The sequence below is a fragment of the Benincasa hispida genome, chromosome 1 (genome assembly GCF_027475165.1).
Source record: "Benincasa hispida cultivar pf3 chromosome 1, pf3_genome.v1.1, whole genome shotgun sequence".
Taxonomy (NCBI): domain Eukaryota; kingdom Viridiplantae; phylum Streptophyta; class Magnoliopsida; order Cucurbitales; family Cucurbitaceae; genus Benincasa; species Benincasa hispida.
Window position 1 is genome coordinate 74,729,050 of NC_143478.1, and position 11,652 is coordinate 74,740,701.

The window sequence follows — 11,652 nt, forward strand, 5'->3', positions numbered from 1 at the left end:
GAATTCAGAGACTTACCTTTGAAGAACTCTTCTTTTGGAAATCTCTCACTCTCGGTGAACAATTCAACAACAATCTCTCGCTCTCGTGAGCAATTTAACAGTAACCTCTCGTTGTCGCTACAATCGTCTAGCCAATCTTTTGCTGTCGTTTCAGATCAAGAACAGTCTACTCCTTGAACAAGCACCCTTTGACACTACCATTCGACAACCTTGATATTCTTGGAGTGAGAATCCAAGAGGTGTAGGCTCTGTGTGAATTTGGTAGAGGGAAGGAGGAAGAAAACAATCGAACTACACGATCAAGTAAGTGGGAGAAAGGATCTGTCTATCACATAGACTTAGAATACTTGGTCGTTAGAATACTTGGTCGTTTAGTAAATCTCGCTCTCGTGAGAATCACTTAGACAGTTGCTTAGAAAATCTCGCTCAATGTATAGTCTTTCGCTTAGTCGTTTACACGATCGTTTAGTAAATCTCGTTCTACACGATCGTTTAGTCTCTCGCTTTACACAATCATTTAGTCTCTCGCTAGAAGGCTATCGTGTAGTCTCTCATGAGCAAAACGATTAGTAATTCACAATTATGAAGCGATCAATTAACAAAATGAAAACACTTTTTATTTTATCCTTCAGTTATTCAAAACTGAAAATAACCTCCCACCTTCACGGTTAATAGAGAAAATAACCAACCACAATTATCCTATAATTATTTAATTAAAACTAAATATAATAACTAATTTATCATATTATATTTATAATCTATAGTTTTAATATCACATCATATGTAATATTTGAACCATAGTTCTTTTTCTCCTTTATTTAATATAAATCATATTTATATCAAATTCTTCCATTTAATGTATCTTATACATCAAATAAATTATATCAAATATAATTGAACTAATTTAATTATACCATATATAATCAAATCCCCTCTTGTTAATTCGAACACTTCACACTAATCCAAAAACTGATTCTCAACGTGAATCCATTGAGCTACTAAGGGGACCTTATATACCTGTAGCTTGAAGCTCCAACGGTATGTGAATAACTGACTAAACTTTTTAATCACGAAATCTACCATCCATTAACTGCCGAGCACTCCATTAAAGACCAACAGTTGCACTCTTCTCACTACAGATATATTTCTGTGCCCATTTGGATATAACCAATCAATAGTATGATAACCCTTCACAGATCGCTCGTAAGTGCAGCTGGACCAATTTACCATTTTGCCTCTATAGTTACATTTAACTCCTCACGTACCACTGATTCCTCTAATGAACAATACATCATAGTCTTACTATAAGTGAATACCTCTCGGACTATGAGAAGTGTGTGGCACCACATCATTCAAGCCCCAGAATTAGCCCTTAAGGGAGCAATCTATCTACTTACCCCTGCTTCGGGGAAAAAGTGAATTGTATCTTGTGTAGTTGATTTCCCAGCTCCTCAATTAAATGAATCCCCAAATGGTAGGTTTGAGTCGGCAATCTGGCCACTCGTACCCATGCAAATCAAAGGACCACCCTCATAGGCAGGAGTTCCCAACTCACTCAGGATTAAGGTCATGTTACATATGGTCTCCTAGTGAAATGAAAGTCTCTGACATGAATGACATTATATAACGAGACTAAACATTTCGTGGTTCGGTCTTATAGAAATTCCTTTGTATAGGACACCCCCGCTCCCATGTCTCCACATGAATGATCAGGATTAGACCATCTGTAGTACTTTACAACACTTGTAACATCTACATAGTAGGTCGTATCCGTAGTATCACCAGGATAAGGTTTCCCTCTTTTATCCATATACTACAGACCATTTAGGTTATCACCTAAGGTATGATTCACTTGTATGTCTCCACATACATACTTAAGTTACAACGATAACCAGGGATCTTAGTTTATTGATTGTGGTTAATGCAATTAAAATATCTCATATTTCATAGACAATAGTGAAGAAAATATCTCATATTATTACATTATAAGCGTTTGTTCATAAAGATGTTTACAAACTACAGGACCCTACGAGATTTAGGGCATCAACCCTAACAAGAACAACCCACCTTTTCTGGTGTCGCTCTTTCTAGTATCGCTTTCGCCGATTTCACTTTCACTTATCTCGCTCACATTCTCTCTTTTTACTTGTCTTCAACTACAGAACACATCGAGAACCAAAAAAGAAAACAAAAAAACTATAGGTTCACGGTATTTCTAAACCCAGAACGACCCACAAAGCCCCATTACCGATCAATTTAAGACATTTTCAGGCACAAATTAAAATCACTTACCGATCAGATTCGATTTTTCAGCGGCAGTGGAATCGTTTGCAAGCCCAACTAATGGATTTTAAAATGCAGTGAAACCGTTCGGAGTTTATGAGCGATATGAAGCCGTTACACTTGGAAAATTTTGAGAGTTTTTAGTTTTGATTGGTTTTCAGTAAAAAGGTAAGAAGACAAAGAGGTGAGGGCAATTTACGTAATTTAGTATGGCGATGATGTCAGCAGAGGGTCAATTGACATTATTTTTTAAAAATGGGTCATTTGACATTTTGGACCCAAAAAATGGGTCATCCATATAAATTTCCCAGGAAAAAGAGAGAGATTTTTAAAAAATAAAAAATAGTTTCTTATTATTAAAATTTATTAAAATATTTTAAAATAAAAACAAACGAACGAAAAATGGCATAGAACCAAAATGCTGCCAAATGTAAACTTTAATTTGAGAGTAAAATTGTTTAGTTTAAAAATTCAAGCACTCAAATATATATATATATATATATATATATAATTCAATAGTAAATGTATGGGAATTAAAACTTTCCATCCTTAAAAAAAAATGCATGTCAATTATCGTTGATGCTTTTATGATCAACGACGTCAAATAGTTGTGTGAGGTTGTAGTTTTTGGTTGTCCTAAACTTATGTCAAATCATTGACTAATGTTCAAAATTATCACCATAATTTCACCTAATTATCTATTATTTCTTGCTTTGACTTTAAATCCAAATTTAATCATCTTTATTCTTAATTATTATCATTATCATTATTTGGGTCTTGATCATTTTATTCATAGCTACAAGTTAAGAGATTGAACAGAGATGCATGGTGGGCAAAAGCCAACAGATTATTTTAATTCATACAAAAAGGCAGTTTTATGATTGAGTTTGGTGAGGCTATCTTTCCCATAATATGCTTCACACATGTTCATTAATTATTAATTATTATTGCTTTGAGTACTTTTTGAAATATGCATTTAATTATGACACAATTTTCTGTCCCCTCAGATTTAATTTCAGTAAAAATTTCAATAATAACTATCATTTCTTGAGTTATAAAATCAATATATAGATCTTATTTACTTCCTAATTTTTGATGATATAAGTAACTGAAATATATAAATTACTTATACCAGATAATTTTTTCCTGGTTCCCTTGATAATTGGATCTTTTTTCTTCTTTTGTTAATTTATAAAGGAAATATGAGAAAATTGAAAGATGTAGAAAGAAAGAGTTTTAGTAAACCATTCTGTGTTGACAAATTTAATTGAAAAGGATTAACTAAATATATCATATGGCCCCTTAAAATAATTGAAAAAGACAGACTAATATATGATTATATGGTCCATAAATTATATAATATTTTTTTTCATATGTTCCACAACAGTTTTTCAATTGAATTTCTACTTTAAAATTATAAGAAAACTTAACCTTTCAATATCCACATTGACATTTATTTGTTTTTTTTTTAAATGTAGAGGATCGAAATCGTTAGATGTCCGAAATTATAAATGTCCAACATCCTTAGATAACCATATTTATTTTGTAAGAATCTTTTTAATGATAATTGAGAACATACTTGGATAACTTTGTTTGTTTTATAGAATTTTTACTTGTAGCTATTCATTAATTTATAATAAATTTAATTTCAATTTATATAAATATTTGTTTTGTTTATTAATTTTACTTCCTTTTTAAATTCATATAAATTCATTATTTTATTTGTTATTTTTCTCAACAAAATAATATATATTAGTGTAAGATTTTTATAAAATAAATATCAATTTATATTTAAATTTGAATTCTTTCTAAAAAAACCACTACAATAAAAACAAAAAAAATGAAAACAACTACCATATTTATTTTAATTACAAAATAAAAATAAAGAACAGTGATATTTAAATATATATAAAAAAAAAAGAACGATTAAAAAAGTAAAAAAGAATGCCCTCAACATGGAAATCCAGAAAACTAGTGTTTCAGGAGAGCATCTAAAACTTTCTAGATACTCTACATAAGGGCATCTTAGGATACTCGGAAATCTTCAAATCTCCAGACATCTTACATTACCATAAAATAAACACGATAATTTAGATACCCATTTCATGAGAATTCTGAATTCCCACAAAACGAACGACCCTAAAAGATAATATATACAAATATGTTTTCTTTAATTAAACAACGTTTGAGATCAGAGAGATTCAAATGACATGTAACTTTTTGGTTCAACTATGCTCAACTTGTGAAAAAAATTACAACCATATAGATCAATATCACTAAAGATTAGTTTATATGAAATAGAATGTAAATGTAAATGTCCTTTCAATGATAATTTCATAATATATAGAAGATAATATGTCTTCAAATATACTTGAAAAAACAAAAGCAATATTTCAACAGAATTATAAAGAGAGAGATAAGAGGGAAAGGGGGGGCTGTTATGGTCAAGCTAGGAAGCTTCCCCATTAGAAGAAGAAAGAAGAAAGTAGGGTTGTTGGGTACAAACTCCATTAAATGGGGTTTTTGATAGACAGAATTGACCTTTTTTTTTTTTTTTCAAGCACAATCCTTTGCTTGGCATGTTATGTTACTTACCAACCATGCACAAGTAGCACTATATCCAACATTATCCTATGCTTATGTCTTTCATACAAGTTCTATGTAGGGACCTCTCTCTAAATTAGGGTTTTCAATATCTCCAATTTTCCCCCCTCTATATATAACACAAAAATGGCCCCTTTAATTATTATTATTTGCCTTCTCCAACCTTTTTTCCTATGCTTTTGCCTACTTCTATCCCTACATTAAGAGGGTCCAATCCATTTTCATTCCCAATAATGATACTTAAGGGAGTATTTGACCTCCAAGTTGGGTTGGATTGGGTGGGTAAAAAAAACCCACCTACGGTTTGGTTCACCAATTATTAAAGAGGTTTATTATCTCGTTATTCGCGTTAACTCACATTTCTCACCTCGTTATTTATATCAACTCTCCCAATTACTCTCATCCGATTTTAACATAAAGATGTGAAATTGATACGCATAAAGTACTTAAACATTGAACGTCTTCTATTATATGAAGGCTAAATTATATATATATATATATATATACTTTGATCTTGATCTTTGTGTAAAAAAACATTTCTGAATTTTCAAAAGTTTCAAAAATACAATTAAACTTTTTATAAGAGTTCAAAAATACTCTTGTCGTCAGTTTTGGATGAAAACCATTAGTGTTTTATTTCAAAAATACCTCTAAACTTTCTAATGTATATAAAAAATTCTCAGACTTTAAAAAAGTTTAAAAATGCTTCTATAGTTAATATAATGACCAATTTGTTTAAAACTTTTTTGAGTTCGAAAATAATCAATTTAAAAATTTATATATATATATAGATCTTTATTTTATTTTTCATATTGATACTCTTAATTTTTTCCTATTCATCCCATTCTTATAAAATCTCACAAAATTTCAAAATCAAAATTTTGCTTTAAGACATACCAAACTGACAAATAGCCAAATTGTGTATTTGATTATTAACACATAAACAACTATGAAGGAATAACCTTGTTAAAGCATTTAAATCTTAAGAGCTCATTATGGCTTGCATTATTCTTTTTGTTCTTGTAATAGTCTATATATTTTAATTGAAGTGGACAATTTTATTTATTTATTTTTAGATAAACAAATGTCAGACAATTAACAAAAAGGGAATATGAGGGTAATGAACAAGAGATGAGAGAAAAAGAGAAAAAAATATAGAAGTAGATGATATGAACAATTTTTGTTTATATATTATATTACCAGTAAGGGTAATTTGAACTTTTTTAAAAAAAGTTTAAGGGTGTTTTGAAACTTTTGAAAGTTTATGAGTATTTCGGATACAAAATACTAACAGTTTTCATCTAAAACTAATGATAAAAATGTTTTTGAACTTTTTTTTAAAAGTTTAAGAGAATTTTTAAAAATTTTGAAAGTTCAAGAATATTCTTGACACAAAGTACAAAGTAGTTTAGGAGGTATTTGATAAATGGGTATGACTTATTGGATTAGATGAGTATTATTACCCATATTTGTTAAGCCCATAAAGAAAACCTATGGGTTATTAAAATCTCATTTTTTACCCACTCAAAACTCCCTTTTTTATCCCTTCAAAACTAACCCTAAAAATCAATATATTTTCATTTCTTTCTCTCTTCCCTCATCTTTGCCGTTTGGATCCAGATTTTTTTTTTTTTTTTTTTTTTTATCGTCAAACCTATGGGTTATTAAAACCCCTTTTTTACCCACTCAAAACTCCTTTTTTTATCCTTCAAAACTAACCCTAAAAATCAATATATTTTCATTTCTTTCTCTCTTCCCTCATCTTTGCCGTTTGGATCCAGATTTGATTTTTTTTTTTTTTTTTTTTATCGTCAAACCTTTGGATTCTATTTTCATTTCAATTTTCATTTCTTTCTCTCTTCCCTCATCTTTGCCGTTTGGATCCCCCAAATAAACTATCCATATTATATAAAAATAAACTGTATGATATGTGAAATAATAAAGTTAAGTTAGCAAAATTCAATATATATACATACAATATACCAATTAGTAATTGGGATAATTAGCTTCAATATATATACATACATTCAATATATATACATACAATATACAATATACCAATTAATTGAGCATCAATATGAAATATATTTTGTTGGTATGTTTTACTGATTGAAGAGAATTAGAATTATTACAGTTTTTGAAAAGAATATATGAAAAATAATCTATTATGTTCTACAAATTGAGAAAAAAATTGAGATTGTCTAGTTTATGTCATAAATGATTTGAGAAAATACGTGTATATTTGAAAATTAATTAACAATAGCAAAGCATAAAACTAAAAAATAAAAGAATGAAATAAAAAACAAACAGAAAAAAATAGAACTAATCTCATTCACAAAAAAATTGCATCAGATCCTCCAACTCAACTCAACTCTGCACAACAAATACAGACAATAATTATCAACTCAACTCAACTCTGCAAACAAACACAGACAATTTAACTCCCCAGATAATTTAACTCTCCAGATAATAATTACCAAACTCAACTCAACTCAACTCTCTACTTTTATCACATACCAAACACATCCTTAGTGATATAATGTATAAGTTAATCTTATATGTATAGTTGGGTTTTCCCTAGCTATTTGATTTTTTTTTCCATGGTTTTACAATTTTTTTTTTCTAGAATATGTATGAGCATACCCCGAAAAAAAGCAAAAAAGAACATAACCTCCGATTTGATAACCAACATAAAATTGTATCGAGGTCCTAATTGTACTTCTTTGATTTTATTCATTGAGCAAGATTAAAATATCAATGTCAAGCTTCAATTTTATGAAAAATTCGTTGAAAAAATTTCGATAAAATCGATGTTAATGAACATTTCTGGAAAAAATTATAAAAAGAAAATAAATAAATAAATAAGGCTTTTAAAGTTATATATATATATATTGTGACAATTTGTTGTTTATTTTCTATATTTTAAAGATTTTCTTTACGATATAATGAAAATTTTAATTCATATCTATTTTAATATTGAACGCATAAAAATATAAAAATATCGATAAAAATGTATATACTTCCACGAGAATTTAATATATATAAGAGAGGTTTATTAATATATCAATAAAAACGTATGTATCTTCACAAGAATTTAATATATATAAGAGAGGTTTATTTTACATTTCAAACACAAATGATCATATTATTGTTAAGAGTTCGAATAGAAAGTAAATACAATGTTATATCAAGAAAGAAATCCTTTATTTGGAGTAAATGATATAAATTATAAACTTTCTTTGCTTTGTCATCTTTGTGTGACTATTTCATTGAATGACCGATGAAATAGTGTCGTTTGAATAGACAATTTCTTACTTTATTTAATAAACTTGTCTCTTCAAAAATTGAATAGTATTTAACAACTATAAAATATCCTAATAAATTTTTGAACTACCACATTTTTTAATACTCTTTTTTAAAAAATAATGATGTCCAAACAAAAACTCAACCTCATATGGTATGAAAATAAGTTCTTTTTAAATTCTTCAACTATATCATCAAACAACTAATGCAAATTCTTACCTAAATTAAACTTTTTTTTTTAGTAATATAGAATCAAAACAAAAAATACTCCACACAGCAACATCGATTCATAGAGAGTGATTTTACAATTGAACACCAGAGACGTTGATTCTTCAAACATGACAAGTTAGACCGTGAATAAATAAAGTTACAATTTTTAGGACAAACAGAAAAACCTAATTAAAATTATGGCATGTTGATGAAAAGTTCAAATGTCATCCACAAAGACTTAGACTTCGTTGTTAATTTCTGGAATTGTAGTATGGAACTTCTCAAGATATGAATATATTTATGGACTTCATTGTTTTTAAGGCTTGGGTGATCCACCTATGGTATTAAAGTGTTTCATGTAGTATATATGAATATATTTATAAAGAATTACGGAAATAAACTTCAGAAAAAATTATATTGGTGTCCTCAAGATATTTACCTCCCTTGTGAAACAAGGAACTATCAAAATAGTAATTAGAATTAAGGAAGTTTATTTAGGCTTTTAAATATGTTTTTCTTTTTGTAACTATAAATAGAGGTAACGAGAGATTTTGCAAATAGAATTAGATTAATATTATATTAGCGGTACTCTATAATATAGACTCTAGTAACGATGGCACATGATTATAATTCTAAAGATCTCAATCATTTAACGATAGTAAAACTTAAAATTATAATAATATTTAAACGAAAAGAGGCTAATAAAATTTTGAATAATAATCTAAAAACTATTCGAGAAAACATTTGTAGTGGATGATATTGAAAAATGGCATACAACTCATTTATTTCTTTCATTGCATGACATGTGAAAATAATATTAGAAAAGGTGAATGGAACTTGGTAGTGTAGTTGAGTGAGAGAGACACCACGAAATAAGTGTTCTTTAATGGAAACATCTCAAAACATCTTAATGCCATGCAACAAGATAAGAATGTGATAATGATAAATCAAAACTATCGATATAACTCAATGATAATTGATATATACTTTTTCTTCTTCGAGATCGAGGGTTAAAATTAATTATCTCACTATCTCAATACCTAATTTTTTGTAACAAACAAATCGATAACGATGATATAAATATTTACTCAACTATATATCCAAATTTTGATTTTTTAACTCATTTCTAGATCTATTTTACCTTTGGTCTTTGTATTTTTAAATATTTAGCTGTGAGTCTTACATTAATTTATAGAAAGTAGAGTTTTAATCGAAATTCTTATATATAATTACATCTTTATTGTATTAGGTTTCTTATTTTCAAATCGATGGATATAATATTGGAATATTAAATATTGAAAATATAATGATTAAATGAAAATAAAGTATGCCTAAGAATTGATGGCTTGAAAGTTAAATTCACTTACATTAGACGTTTTAGTTCACACAAAGGTGAGGCTAATCTTCCATTTGAAGTAAGGGAGAAAATTCAATCTTACACTATCATCAATTCTTATCAAAATCCATTTTGTATGAAGATCATAAATGTTTGAATATTGTAACTCGGTCAACTAGATATGAAGATAAAAATTATTTCAATATTGTCATTTTCATGAAAAAAAATTAATATATAGGTATGTTTTTAAAATTTATAGTAAAAATGACAGTAGATAATAAAAAAAAATTCAAAAATAATAGATGAACTAAATTTAACAAGTTTCAAAGTACATAGACTAAAATTATATTTAAACCTAATTAAATAAGATAATTGTTTTAAATAAAAAAAACTGCTGAAAATATTTTCAAATATAACAAGATGCCATTATCTATTAGTGATAGATAATGATAAATATTTATCAACATTAGTGATAAACAATGATAGATGTCTAGACAATGATATTTTACTATTTTTATAAGTAAGTTTGTTCGTTCTTTTTTGTATTTGAAATTATTATTTTTATAATGTTCATCATATATAAACTAACTAATAGGTATTTATGCATTTATAAGAAATATGATGCTAGGTATTAACATATTATAAAAAAAAAAAATATATATATATATACTATATTTTATTAGAAATGGGTGATTGAAACTAAGTGGGCTCAAGTGGGGGAGTTTGGGCCCACAAAAACACTGGCAATGCAAGCGTGGAAGATTTGGATTTGGATTTGGAGGGGCAGCCCATTAGTGACTTTCCACCATCGCACGTGATGGGCTGGGCCCATTTAGTTCCCACACCTGTCGTTCATCCACACGTGTGCCCACTAATTCTCCGTAACATCCGCCAAGTGGAAGATGATTGTCTTATTATTATTTTTATTATCGTTTTGCCTTTCATTTGAAATTTGTAGGCGCTCTTGTTTTTCAAATAATTAAATATTATTTTAAATAGACAATTTGATATTTTATGATTTCAAATTTATTCTCACAGTATTTATGATTTTCTAAGTTTTAATGTAATTACTTTTAAGTAAATCATGAGATGAGGCATTCGACTTTTAAATCTTTTAGTCGAATGTATATAATTTACATACGTTTAGCTATGTATGCTCAACAGTTTTATTTTAATTTTTATCTTTAAAAGTTACTATTATATTAAATATGTGACACCGGTTAGAGTCATGAAATAGTGATTTGTAGTTTATTCTTTATGTAATTAAGATTATGAGGGACTAAAAAAAAAAAAAAAGAAGTGGAGAGTCGGTTAAAGATGATCTAGTCAATCAAAATGTAATGTCCACACGGGAAATTTAACCTAAAGATTTTTTTTATAGAAGAGGAAAAGTCTTCAAACACATTATGCAACTACTTCCATAGTTTAAGGGTATAATCATCAACTGATTTTTTTTTTTTTTTTTTTAATATTTGGGGTAAGAAGAGAATTAATTAACTAATTTTGTTCAAGTTTCTCATACTATTGTGGTCCAATTCACTCCATTTTGGATTTTGTATTTCAAAGGTCTAAAATTTGTATTTTACCTCAAAAAATTCTTGAAATTCATTATTTTTATTAGTTTGAAGATTATTTTATCTAGAAATAATAATAACAATAAAAGTTTTTCATTAAAAAAAGATAAAATGTGAAAATATATGTTTTCAAAATTGATAGAGAAGATTACTAAATTTTTTTAAAGAAAAATTAACTCTATACTAATAAAAGAGACTAAATTTAAGATTTATTAAAACTACGTGTACTAAATTTAGATATTTAAAATAAAATGTTTAGATAAATAAAAATGGTATTTTAATCTTTGTTTAAAAATGGGAAGGGACAAATAGATAAATAGAAAAAGAAAGTTTGTGTTATTG